This window comes from Schistocerca cancellata, chromosome 6 (genome assembly GCF_023864275.1).
Source record: "Schistocerca cancellata isolate TAMUIC-IGC-003103 chromosome 6, iqSchCanc2.1, whole genome shotgun sequence".
NCBI classification, from domain to species: domain Eukaryota; kingdom Metazoa; phylum Arthropoda; class Insecta; order Orthoptera; family Acrididae; genus Schistocerca; species Schistocerca cancellata.
In genome coordinates, this window is record NC_064631.1 from 207972706 (window position 1) to 207987938 (window position 15233).

Below are 15233 nucleotides of genomic sequence, written 5' to 3' on the forward strand. Positions count from 1 at the left end.
GACGTTTTCGAGGAAAATGATGTAAGATGGGTACGGGAGAAGGATAAAGTTTTGAATTAGGACGTATAGGAGGGAGGCAATAAGGAATTATGCGTGTAATCTCCCAGGGAATTTGGACAGAAACTGTCCTGACAAGCAGAGAGATACTAGTAGAGGATGCAAGAGCAAGAGAGCGCTGCGGCTAGACTTAAGCTGTAATAGGTTACTTGCGGGCCCGCAACTCGGAATTCTTTTGTATGAGTGGAGATTACCGTACACATGTAATGACAGCTGTATCACTATCAGGTATGTTTGTAATAGGAAAGTCCAAGATAGGCAAAGTAAGTGAATTTTTTTTATTGGGAGAGTTGGGCACATATGACCAATTAAAAATGTACATGGCTCTTTCAGGTCAAGGTGGTGGAGGCATTGTCAGTACCAATATTCTGAGAACGGATTTTGTTTACAGTATAGGTAGCCCCTAACCGGTGCGACAAGAAGATTTTCTTTAACTTTCAGCTCATTTCCGTCTTTGAATTTTGTAAACATTTTGTACAAGTTGGAGAGCACAGTAGTGCACAGTAGTGATGCTACTACCGGGTCTGTCTTCAAATTGAACCATTTAAACCATGAACAGTGCGAGAATTTGGAGCAGATATGTTGGAAATTTAAGGGTGTTCTTACTAACCTGTTAGGCCCGAGCAAAGCGTGGGGAGCATAATATAGAACTGAGTGCTAGCATTCTGGTGAGACATTTCCAGTATCAGCAGTCTCCATCGAGCATTTAACAAATGGAGGAGGCTCTAGATAAACTTTTAAGGAACGGTGTAATTAGAGGATTTAAGTCCCCACTTTGGCTCACCTGTTTTTACTCCCGAAACTGTAGGACGGCGTTAAGCCGGTGGCTGATTATCATACGGTTAATAAGAAAATACACAGCCAGAGTTTTCCTTTATTGGGCACGTAGTGTCGTCTGGAGACGTCATTACTGATCAAATTCGAACAGAAGGTACCCACAGCCATTCTGCCACAGAGGAACGTGAGAGGGTTTGCACGATAAACCGGACTGGCAAATTTCTTCCGCAAATTGTTTACCAAATTTGTTCAGTTGTCTGCTCCCTTTAACGACTTAAGGAAAAAGAGAAAAAGATTGAATGTGATCCCTCCCAGCAGGCGTCTTTTGAAGACCTGAAGACAAGTCTGGCAAGTGAGTCTGTACTGGATAGCCCATAGTTTAAAAGGCAGTTCATTGTCCATGCCGGTGGTGTACTCCTCTCGGGGTCTTTGGCCACTGCAAGTTCAGTACTCAATGTACAATTTCGATGCTTTGACCTTTTTTTTTTCTTTTTGGAGATATTTGAAATGTATGTAGAGCATCGGATGTTTCAGTTACTGACAGACAATAAACTGTCAGCTGGGTATTCGTGGCAAGTGGACACGGCGTATAACTAGATGGGCAGTGAGGATCTCTGCATTTCAGTTTAAGGTTAAACGTCTCCGTGGGACGGTGAACGTTGCTGGGAACGACATAAGCTGAATTTTCGTCGATGAAATCGAAGAAGGTAATTGTGAGCGAGTGTAAGCCATTGAAGGTGAGCCAATGAAATGGTATGCTCAATTTTCATTGTGCTACAACTCCTCTGTAGAGACATTGCTCAACAAGACGAAGACCTGGAGCTAGCTACTATTAAAGAATTTCTCCGAAATGGGGAGATCGCTAAGCCGTATGTGATGAGGGGCATTGTTTTGTGCTGCACAGACGGAGGACGTCAAGGTAACAAAATTGTCTAGCCATCGGACCTGCCGCGGTATGTATTTAAATATTTTCATGAAACCCCGGTGGGAGGCCACTCGGGCAAAGACTTGCATGAAAGTTCGTGAGTGTTCATTTGAAAAGGCATGGACAAGAACATTCAAAAAGTGGTGTAGGAATGTAAAAAGTGTTGTCTTCGTAAGCTGACATTGAATACGTAGCAGGGGTTGCTGTCTTCCGAAGCTGAGTTGGTTCCCATGAATAAACCGTATATCGACTATGTCGGCCCATTTCCTAGGTCAAAGGAGTGAACTGGGTTCGCACTTGTGTACGATGACGCGTGATCGAGTTTTTGCTGACTACTCTGCACGAGAAACGTTAACGTGCCAATAACTATAAAGTGTTTGAAAGGGATCTTTGAGACGTTTGGACCTTCCAAGACGATGGTATCAGGTAATGTGACAGTCTTTACTTCCGTGGCGTTTAGGAACTTTTGTTTTGAATAGGCGGTAGCGCATACTACGACAGCTCCCTACTATCAAAACTCCTCATTTCCAACGCGAGTTAACAGAAATTTGTGGGCAGCGATGATCACCGTCCACCATGATGACCACACTAAGTAGGACAGGTCCTTGCATTGGTTAAGTTATTTGTTCAGTACTGCAGCCCAGGCTATCCTTATGTTTGGCTTCAAGCCGAATTCAGCTCTCTTCAGTTTGTGAGCCTTAAATGGATCTGCTACCAGAGAGGTTTGACAATGTGCAAATTCGAAAAATATGGGAACCGCCCAGGAAGAATCTTAAAATTCGTCACGAGAGGATGGCTCAGCATTATAACTTCGGGAACGGCCCACTTCCTTGGGACCAGGGGATGAAGTATATACCAAAATTTTAGGAGCGGTATGTATAGACGCCAGGAAAGTCACTGGCAAGATGTTGCCTTCCTATAAGGAACCGACGGAAATTGTGAGGTTCATCATTTCGGATGCCTTACAGGTGATGGGTCAAAGGAACCGAAGTATTAATAGAGTTCACATTTCTGAGACAAAGGTTTTACAATGGGATTGACTGCTAACGATAGTATGTTGGAAAGAGAGGATTACGTTGTATATCTCTGTATGTCCTGTTACCGTTCTGGATTGTAATTGGTCAAGTGGGTAATGTGTGTACAGACTGTGCCCCATAGTGGCCTTCATGTTACTTAAGGGCGTGTACGTGTTTTTGAACCATTCTTCCAATTCCGACACCCGAAGTTTCAGGAGGGGGGGGGGGAGGAGACATTTCTGAGCTGAAGACTGGAGGAGGGGAAATGCTTCCAGAAATGTTGCTAACGTTCTGCGGATTGTCACGATTAACAGTTGGCCTTAAATTTATGATCTAATATTCTATCAGGTGTGATGTACTGAGTGCACTTGCACGCGAAAGGTAAACGTCCCGAGTTCGAGTATCGGTTCGGCACAAAGTTTTAATCCACCAGAAAGTTTCATATCAGCGCACATTCCGCTGCAGAGTGAAAATTCATTCAGGATCTCTATTCCGTTTCATATATGGGATTAAAATTTTCGTTCAAAGGAAATCCGTTATCTATTAGCTCACTCTTCCAGCGATATGGAGACAGATGCACAGAGATCCAGTACAGATGGGATATATACTCGACTTTTGCCTGGACCTAGGCTGACTGGAGCGCGAAAGCAGACAAAGACGAGCCTGGATGTGTACTAGCCAATGGATGTTTATTCTGGCTATATCCGAAATCTAAGCAAAATATCGTATAAAGTTTCACGCTAGATGGCTGGAATACTCCTAATATGGCGACAAGGTGTAACGAGATTTGTACACAGTAGTAAAAACAGGGGCTCACAAGTTTACGTAACAGTTGCATGTCACCAATGATTATTTAGATCATGCAGAGATGTTGATGTACACATACAACTCTTTATTCACCTATATCAACGCCTACACTTTGCAAACCATTTTTAGGTTATGTTTCAGTGGTTGCTTTGGATACCATCATGATTTACCCCTCCGCTCAATTCGACTTTCACCTGAGAATTGTTCATGGCGAGTGGATTGACATTAGGACTCCCAATGAGCCAAAATTCATAGGTAAACTCTACGGCGGAGAAGAACAACTCACTGGATTCTTGGCTATCAGTGAAAGTACAGGCAATCACTAGTAAGCTTTGTCTCCAAGGGAAATAAACACTCTTGCTTGCAGCATATGCGCCTGTTTTCAGATTATTAGGAACGAACGTAAAAGAAAAAACAGAGGACCATGGTAATAATGGTGCTGAAGATACTATTGATCTAATCTTCTCTACATTACAGACGATGAAATGAACTCAAAAGTCACATTGTTTTACCTTTTAACAGTATGTCGATTCACTGTGAAAAGGCGTGGTACCAGATACTAATATGAGCTCTACCATTACTGTTAGGCTGCTCCATTGAAGTATTATCCCCAGTGAATACTTTCATGTACCAGGGAATTACCGCTCAGCTTCAGTTGGCAGACATGCCGTAGGCAATCAAGCCATTAATTGCGGCAAGAAGACGCCGCTGAGGGGGGAGCATCCATCTCCTCTCTTGTTATCTCCAGTGTGGAGTTAGGCCTCTGCAGCCGCCCTAAGACTATCGCACAACTTCGTAAAGTTCCCGCAAAAGCTTCCATTGTTAATTTCATTAAAATTTTCAGCAAAATTAATTAGTCTGCGATCACGAAAGCGTGAAATTACGTAACCACTCTACCGAGTCTTGTCCTCTTTCACAATATGCTCCCAGCCGTCCGCTCTGCATTTGCTTGTCGATGGTAAGTCCGTAGATTTTAAAACACACCATCCGACTAAAAACCTAGAGTTGTGGCAGCGGGACGTCATCAGATATGACAAAGAAACATTAAGACATTTTTTCCATCAGCCTTATTAGTGGCATGATGTTGCCCACCACATCTATCATGTGCCAGTATCATCTCAAAGTAGTAAATACACACAAGTCCGTAATTATTTGTAAGATATATTAGATTTTTGTCGTCCGCTACACCTGCTTCTAGCACTGTCGAAGTTGTTCTGTGTTGTATCGTCATATGTCCTATTGTCCTGTCCCTTTTTCGTGTCATTGCCTTCCTCGTATTCCTTTCCTCACCGATTTTGTGCATGACCTCCTCATTTCTTTGCAGTACACTTAATTTTCAACATCTTCGTATCGTATTCTGTTCTTTACTGTTCACACAGTCCGTGATTACTTCCTCTCAGAAATTTTTCCCTCAAATTAAGGACAATGTTTGATACTAGTAGACTACTTTCTGCCATAAATGCCCTCCTGCTCTATACTGAACTGCTGTTTATCTCCTCCCTTCGCCTGCCACGTGTTATTTTTCTTAGATGGTAGCAGAATTCCTTAAATTAATGACAAGACACTAAAGTTGCTAATAACAACTTTATTAAATCCACTTCCAGTTGTGGTCTTTAAACTTGGCCATTTCCAAGTGGAATCAAACTGCCATTGTTAATGCATAATATAACAATTATATTTTACGTAATAGAAGAAGGAAAATAAAGTGTAGATATGTACAATATAATTACAAAAAGGACATATAACTTAAATTGCCCTGCAAAGAAGGAACACCAGATGCTAATAAAAATGAAAGTCAGGTCTACTTGAAATGGTATGTGCCAACTGAGATCGTCAGAAAAATGATCATATTGTCATTATAAAAACTCTACAGTTCGATACACTTAAAGTATCAGCATGCTTTAGCTTAAATGCAAATTCCGAACAGACGTATTCAAATTTCAAATTGTGCGATGCCCAAATAAATGTGTAGAAGTTATGGTCTGGTATTTAATACAAGTATAAATTAGTTGCCCTGGACGGGGTGTCCAAACCGAGTGGAAAGTTACGTCCTCTGGTGAACAAAAGTTGGGACACACGGAACTGTTGAGGACCACAGCGTAGCTTCGATGCATCGGGGACTGCTTACAAAAGCACGTTTACAACCACCTAGATTGATAATTATTTTTGTAATCATCACTGGAAAGGCAGCGCTCTGTAGGCAATATTAAATAAAAATTTAAAAGCAGTGTTGATGGCACAAACGTATTTATTTAAAAATGGACAACGGTTCCAATAAGTTTTAGCCCATCATCAGACCATACTCCAGTAGTGGCCGGCGGGGATGGTGACGGTGACACGCACCAGGAACTGTGTGTACAAAACATGGATGGAGCAGTTCACATCCATGTTTCGTACATATGGTTCCTGCTGTATGTCGCATTCTCTGCCTGTCACTTTTGGAGCATGGTCTGACGATGGTCTGAAATAGATTGAAACCGGCATCCTTTTTTAACTAAATGTGCTTATGATATCAGGTCGGCTCTTTAATTTTTGTTAAATGTAACTGCTGATTGTGAGTACCTTTAAAGGAAGATGTCCACAATGGGATACCAAATGCCCAAGAAACTGGTGTTTAAGAATGAGTTTTTCTCGTTAAATGTCTTTCCTTGGATTTTTTCCTGTGTGTGTCAATTTGTTTTTCTTCGTATACGTCCATTAAGCGTCCATTCTTCATTGTATTAAGGATTACGAGGTCATATTGAACACTGCACCGTAAGAGGTGGGCTGCTAAAGTCGAATTATTCACTTTATTCCTTCTTGCTAATTCTGTGTGTTTCTTGTATCACGTCATATAATTCTTCCAAGTTTGCTTGATGCAGCTAACCTTCCAATCAAAGCACTTCGTTCTCTACGTGTTCCTTTGGTATGAAGTTAAGCTTGTCGCAGATCTCATTTCTGCTACTCCTAATTTCTTCAGACCTTCTTCGATTTGCTGCCTATCCATATTCTGTTTTGAACAGACTTCAATTCCTCCATATTTTCAATGAGGATAGCAATGTTAATATGTAAGCTCAATCCCTTTCACAATGTCTAATGAATCACATTATATGTTTCTTTCTTTTCATTTCTTATACCCACACACCAAAAAAACGATTGCATCAACTCGGTTCCGAAAGTTCCGGAACCTGTACAGAAAATTGGAACAGAGATCAACATAAACATCATTTCCGCCCTTTTTATTACTCATGAAAACCACAAATTGCCTGTTGTACCACCATATAGCGAGACCTTCAGAAGTGGTGGTCCAGACTGTTGTACACACCGGCACCTCTAATACCCAGTAGCACGTCCTCCTGCATTGACGCACGCCTGTATTTATCTTGGCATACTATCCACAAGTTCGTTAGGCACTGTTGATTCAGATTGTCTCACTCCTCAACGGCGATTCAGCGTAGAACCCTTAGAGTGGTTGTTAGGTCACGTCGTCCATAAACAGCTCTTTTCAATCTATCCCAGCCATGTTTGATAGTGTTCATGTCTGTAGAACCTGCTGGCCATTCTAGCCTAGTGATGTCGTTATCATGAAGGAAGTCATTCACAAGATGTGCACAGTGGGGGCGCGAATTGCCGTCCATGAAGACGAATACCTCGCCAATACGCTCCCAATATGGTTACACTATAGGTCGGAGGATGGCATTCACGTATCGCACGGCTGTTACGGCACCTTCCATGACCAGCAGCGGCGTACGTCGGCCCTACATAATGCCACTCCAGAACAGCAGAGAACCTCCACCTTGATGCACTCTCTGGACAGTGTGTCAAAGGCGTCCAGCCAGACCGGGTTGTCTCCAGGCACGTCTCCGACGATTGTCTGGTTGAAGGCACATGCGGCACTCATCGGTGAAGAGAACGTGATGCCAACCCTGAGCGGTTCATTCGGCATGTTGTTGGCCCCATCCGTAAAGCGCTGCGCCGGCCGATGTGTCCGAGCGGTTCTTGGCGCTTCAGTCTGGAACCGCGCGACCGCTACGGTCGCAGGTTCGAATCCTGCCTCGGGCATGGATGTGTGTGATGTCCTTAGGTTGGTTAGGTTTAAGTAGTTCTAAGACTAGGGGACTGATGACCTCAGATGTTGAGTCCCATAGTGCTCAGAGCCATTCGTAACACGCTGCAAGGTATCGGGGTTGCAAAGATGGACCTCGCCACGGACGTCATGTGTGAAGTTGCGCATCATGCAGCCTATTTCGCACAGTTTGAGTCGCACACGACCTTTTTGCACGAAAAGCATTATTCAGCATGGTGGCGTTGCTGTCAGGGTTCCTCTGAGCCATAATCCGTATGTAGCGGCCATCCACTGTGGCAATAGCCCTTGGGCGGCCTGAGCGAGGCATTTCGCGACAGTCCCTGTCTCTCTGTATCTCCTCCATATCCAAACAACATCACTTTAGTTGAGCCCGAGACTCCTGGACTCTTCCCTTGTTGAGAGCCCTTCCTGGCACAAAGTAACAATGCGAACGCGATCGGACGGCGGTATTGACCGTGTAGACATGATTGAACTACAGACAACACGACCTGTGTACCTCGTTCCTGGAGTGACTGGAACTGATCGGCTGTCGGATCCCCTTCGTCTAATAGGCGCTGCTTAAGCATGATTGTTTACATCTTTGGGCGGGTTTAGTGACATCTCTGAACAATCAAAGGGACTATGTCTGATTTAATTTCCACATTCAATGTCTATCTTCAGGCGTTCTGGGAAATGGCCTGATGCAAAACTTTATTTGTGTGTGTATAAGGTACATGTAAACTGAATGAGCTATAAACCAAAGACACCGCCAAATGTAAATTAACGAGTTGTTTTGTTGGAAGGATAATGTTTTGATACAGCGTTATACATCTGTATGAAACAAAGTAAGAAATACGCTTTTCAGTTTATTTATTCATCTGTCTTCACCCTTTTATTGCGGGAAGTGTTAGTGTACGGCCATATGCTTGGATCCGTCATACCAGCATTGTTAAAAATGTGTATTTTAGCCTTTCATTAAAAGTATTATAAATAGTTATTTGAAAAGAGATGATTAGTCGCACGGTTATAAGTTCAACTCCTATGTGTTCATCATTTCTCTTATCACCGAGATCGTTCATCAAGAGGTTCGGTGCCAACACGAATAATTAACGCCGTATCTTGAGAAGCGTTCCTGCATCGACATTGTCACGCTAAAGACTAAACTCAATGGAATTAATGAGAAGGTAATGACTCAGACTTGATAGGTACCTACTGAAATTGGTTTTCTCATACAAAAAATATTGTGCTTCATGTGTTTAAGAGCCTAAAGACATTTCGACTATTTCAATGCTTACTGTGATTATTTGGTACCGCACACTACTGGAAGCAATGGTATATAAATACGTTACCGGAAAGAGTAACATCCGTAAACGATAAACAGAAACAACTTGCAGGTGAGTTACAAAACCTCAGTTTCGCATATTTTCAAATTAAGGAGATGTAATCCTAACTGGACGCGTCGGTGAAAAATGTGACGGATGCAGTTAGCGAGCTGCTAGAAGTGTGCAAAAATTTACCTGCAGAAGAACAAAAGTTAAGTCTAAGAGTGGACCAGTTAAGGTTAGAGTAGAAATTTGCCAATAACAGAGAGATAAGATATGTACAGATCAAAAGTCGGGATGACGGATAAGGGCAGCACCCTCGCTGAAAAGGTAGTCTCATAGTGCAAAATTTTGTATATACATTACAAGAAGCTCTAAAACAAAAAGAAAGTAAATTTATAGTTAAAACAGATTCAGTTTTAAAGGAATCAGAGGAGATGTTACGAGGTAGTATTGCTAAAACTACTGACATTCCATAACAACATTTGACAGGAAACAAACCCAAGCTTTTAGAGAAGTTAGATACTTTCACCGGTCAACCACAATACGTCGCTAGCCCGCCGTAGAGAAGTAGTGAAGGTTGCAAAATGCAACAACAGCGCGGCGTGGTTTTCAACATTACTTGCAGATGAAGGGTTACTTAGGCATCGGCAATCTCCGATATTTATCTCCGAAGGGAAAAAGAACAAACCCCGCGATCTTTATCTGAGCATTTCGAAATATTTTATCTCGTGGCTGAACCGAAGCCAAGAAAATTAGATTTTTTGCTGAATACACACAGGGTGACATTGTGTTATGGGCAATAGTCATGTGGCCGAGAGGTTCTAGGCGCTTCAGGCCGGAACCGCGCTCCTGCTACTGTCGCAGGTTTGAACCCTGCCTCGGTCATGGATGTGTGTGATGTCCTTTGGTTAGTTAGGTGTTAAGTCCCATTGTGCTTATAGCCATTTGAACCGTTTTTTAGCTACAGTTATAGCGGAACTTTGCCAGTAGTACGAACAGTTTGAGAGAGCCTTTCTGCATAAATATTGTTTTGAGGCCATAGAAGAGGGGCTCAGACGTATTCAACCCAGCTCCTTTAAATAGCAAACATGGAAGCTTAAGAGGCTATTTTGAAAAATATTTGAATAAAACCAGAAACTGTTCGAACCAGGTATCTCAAGTAGACTTGCTGAAAATTATAAAGAGCCATCTACCGACCCACATAAGGGAAAAACTCTTTACCATTCCGGAACACGACACCGAATACTTTCTATCTGTACTGGACTCAATAATTTGATACGTGAAGAAAGACCAGTACAACCCAAGACCGTTAACACGCAGATAGTGCCACAGGGATTCACAGACCAACAAGTGAACAACGGAATCGTAGTACCACATGGATGGCGACCTTACCCGACACAGACCAATGGTAACATTAACGGTAATCACAACAGCAATGGCAAAATCCATAAATTCAAGGGCAGATGTAAAAGAAATCGGCAAAAAATTTAACAAAAGCAACTACAAAATAATACCAGACAGCCAAATAATTCACAGACATTGGAATACGACCAGCAAAGTAAGGTACGTATACTGAGTAAAATGCAAAGGCTAAGATAATTTGAGTCTAGAGCCTCACAGGGTACTAACTGGCGTAAGAAAATACTAACAGTCCGTATAGTAGAAGTTACGCCGAACCCAAAGACTGACGTCACCGTGACGCCAGAAAACTTGAACCGGTCATGGTTGATAGTAGAGATATTAATAGCTGACTGTTTAATCGGTAAGGGTACATTCAGGACACACTAAGTACATATTCATATAGGTAAGGGCCAATGTAATTTTGTGGTTAATAACGAATTATTTGCAATAGACCTAATTAGTGGAACTACTGAGAGAGATAGATGTAAAACTGAAGCTACTCACGACTTTGAGGTTCAGTTGGTGAATCTCATAGTCATACTTATCAACACATACAACAATGAACAGTTGGCAGTGGAAGAGGCAAACATTGACTCAATAAACACGAAAATAAGTGAATGAAAGTGCTTGTGTCAAGAGTGGAAAGCAAAATTTTGGTAATGATACTTTGCTTTACACATATATTTGAAAAAAGACCAGGTATCATTAAGGATTTTGAGTATTAATTGGAAGTATATCCCCATGAAACATTTTGTTCTACTGCATGCCCTATACCATGGACAAAGAGGAAAGTATTAAGAAAAGAGATTAACAAAAAAATGGTTCAAGTGGCTCTGAGCACTATGGGACTTAACAACTATGGTCATCAGTCCCCTAGAACTTAGAACTACTTAAACCTAACTAACCTAAGGACATCACACGACACCCAGTCATCACGAGGCAGAGAATATCCCTGACCCCGCCGGGAATCGAACCCGGGAACCCGGGCGCGGGAAGCGAGAACGCTACCACACGACCACGAGCTGCGGACAGAGATTAACAGGATGGGGCATAATACAACCATAATTTTCCCTATTATTGTAGTCTTATTTTGGCCATGAGTAAGCCAGATGGTAAGGTGCGCTTGGTCCTCGATGTACGTAACATTAATAAGATAATTGTACCAGTACAAACACGTCCAGACAATTTAGAGGAACAGCTTATGAAATTCCATCATGCTGAATTTCTTACTATAACCGATCTCTGGGCCTCTTATTGGCAAATAAAACTACATGAAGAAAATCGGAAGTATTCCGCCTTTATATGTGGGGGCAGGAGCTTCGCATTTCGAGTATTACCATTCGGTATGAACGTAAGTGTAGGTGTATTCATCTCTGCTCTGTACAAAGTGCTATCACCTGAACTTGTGAGGAAGGTAATGGCATGTTTGGATGACCTTTTAGTCACCACACCCACTTGGGTAGAACACTTAAGATTAATTGAACGAGTACTGCACTGCTTTTCTGAATGTGGAGTTACAGCAAATCTCAATAAATCTGATTTTGGGCAGGAAAAGGTAAGATTTTTAGGATACATAATCTGTTCTGAAGGCATACTGCCAGATACCAAAAAACTTGATGCCATTAGGAACTGTCTTGTTCCTCAAAACAAGATGCAATTAAGGGCACACCCATGCCTTGTCTCATTTTTCAGGATATTCATCCATAACCAAATTATGAACAGTGATGCCTTACTCAATCTTCTACAGAAAAACAGGCCGTCGTTGCGGGACAAGCAACGTGAAACCGATTTTGAGAACATCAAACAAGCCTTGTTAAATGCTAACATTTTATCTCGGAGATGAAGAAGAATTTTTGCTTATGCACTCACGTGTCTTCTCAAGGTTTTTTTCAAATGGTAGAACAGGGGAAAACTCATCCCTAAGGTAATTAGATTCGGCAGCCACACCTTATCCGAAGGTGTGTAACATTCAGTTACAAAGTTCAAGGGTTTGCCTGCAATTTGGTCCTTTAAAATGTTCGAATATTTCGTTTGGGGTAAACACACAAAAGTAAACTGTGACCTTGCTACACCAGCGGATAGTTAAGTGGTGTTTGCATCTTCAAAAATTCGATTTTGAAACATTGTACATAAAAGGAAACCTGAACATAATAGCTGAAGCTCTTTCTCAATTGCCACAAGGCTTACAGGAATTTAACAATCTTTTAGAACATGAGGGTGGAAAAAGAGCTGTGTTGATGGAAGACAAAACACTCCAGCAATACTATTTTCACTATTCACAATTGTGTTCTGTTCCTTAGGAACCATCTCAAACACGAACAACGTTGCGTGTGATTGCCAGAGGAATATTTGGATGATTTTGTCTTGTACACACACAATACTTGGGGCCATTATGACATTGCAAACTGCTCTGACAAAATAGGTAGATATTGATATTTCCTCAATCTTAGACGAAGAGTTCTACAGGAGGTCAGAAAGTGTATTGTCTGCCAGAAAACAAAACATTCTCACAATGTGGCTAAGAAAAAGAAACCTCCAGAAGAGGTATATTTGGATGTGGCTCGACCCTATCAGGGAGGTAATGATGACACAAAGTACATAATAGGTCTGTATGATATTTTCACCCAGTATGTAAAACTGTATGCTCTACAGAACATTTCAGTCAGCTCAATTATAAGACAAATCAAAGATGATTATTTTGCAAGGATAGAAAAACCAGGAGTCATATGAACAGACATTGCCTCATTTTTGTTGGATCTAAATGGAAAGAATTTGTAGGTTCTAAGCAAATCAAACACATTTTAGTATATAACTTTCGTTCCGAAGCATCCCCCATAGCAAAGTTTTTTAAGGAATTCAATAGCTTTGTAAGAACCTATGTACTTCGTAAACACACCATGTGGATTGAATATGTCAAGCCCTTCTTACAAGTTGTTACCAACCTTCCCCATACACCAATTGAATTTATACCAAATAAGCCGATGTTCAATTGCAAACAGTTAGACGGCGGGAAGAAACTGTTGCCCAAGATATCGAAACGGGAATTGTCACGATAAAATACGACAAGCAGTAATCAACCTTAAAAAAAAGGCTAAATACAGTAGAGGATTGTATGACAGAAAGCCGAAACGCACAACACAGTTTTATATAGGACAAAAGGTGTTATTTAGAGCACATCCCAAGTTCACAAAAATTGGGAAACTGAATCGTAAGTGGCAACTATTATACACCGGCCCATACATAATTACTAAAATTTCCTACCTATTAGCATACAGATTGGTACACGCAAAAATGGGTAAAGAGAAAGGCCCATACTCACACAAAAACATGACAACATTTATATATTGAAGAAAGGCTGTATATCCTCTAAGTTGTATACATGAATAATAATATTAGGTTTAGGCTACTGGAAAGTCACATTCCTGAATTTATGCTGTTAGTTGTTCAGGAAAATTTTTGTTTGTATTTTTTTATGTCAAATGTGTAAACGATAAGATGAGTGGTTGTAACAAGGAAGAATTTTATTTTTATGTATCTAGAGACGACGATACTCTCCATATAATGCTTGGCCTTGCGCATAGCCCTGTTGTAAACAAATAAATGAACTAGTGAAAAGCACGGTAGCGTGCAATACAGTACACAACTCAACACGACTTAAGTGGCTTCAGAGCGACGCAACGCATGCACATTGGGGAGTAATCCAGTCAACAAACCACAAACGCGTGCACGCCAGACAGGCACAGATGGAAGTGTTGGAGTGCCAAAAACAAACAAACCTGATGATCTACATCCCGCGCTAGCATTCGTAAAGGCTATCGAATAAACAGAGACACAGAAAATTAAGAGAGGGTTTACAGGTACGCTAGAACTACGACTACCTACACAATACACACACACACAGAGAGAGAGAGAGAGAGATAAGCTATGGGACTATATATACGGGAAAGGGACGTTAAGTTACGAGATATTTACTTACACTACGCTACTATATACGTTATATCTATATATGTACAATATTTACAAATTTAAGTATTGAAAGTGCACGCACTAATCATACTCGAGAGACGAGAAAAGTCTTGCTGAAGGTAAGCAAGCGAGTAGAGAATAAGTGGTAAATACACTTTATCTTTCAGATTTGTAAGGTAAGTAGAGACGCAGACATGGCAAGAAGTAAGTTTTGTGATAACACGACTATACACTGAAGTGAATGAATACATGGTAGAATATATGAAAAAGGTATTAGTAGCCATCGAGCCACTATACACTTATCTATCAAGATTTAGTTTTAAGTTAGTATTAAGTTTCTTCTTCCAGAGAACGATGCATCGACACGTCGTAAAGTGAAGAAAGATAATGATTGAAAGGAAGGGTGTTAGGTAACATATAAACATAAGAAAGGACCGTACCGCAAGTAAATGTGGTTGTAAGTTTATGATACATATGAATGTGATAGTGTGAAGGTATGTGAAGAAGAAAACAGTTGCAGTACATCGCATATCAAGATGCTGAACTAAGCTGATTACCAAGGGGTCGAAACCTAACTACCGCGAGCGTCGACTATCCATGAAAGCGTCAAACACCTTAATTACACTGAAGATTTGTGCACGTTTGTTATTTAGGTGAAAACTGTTTTATGCTCATTAATCTAGCGTATCGTTCGTGTTGATGATACAACTCTGTAAACCTCAGCCCATGAAATCCTTTATACAGTGAACATAACAAGTAAATACTGAGCTGCACCTTTAAACACTGAATACTTGTTTGATACGCTTGATGTCTTCAGATTTGAGTTTTGCTTAGAAACAACAAACTGTTTTGTTCTTGGGATCATAGTTAAGTCTATTAACGAGACGTAACTGAGCACATAAACGCCTTTCCAT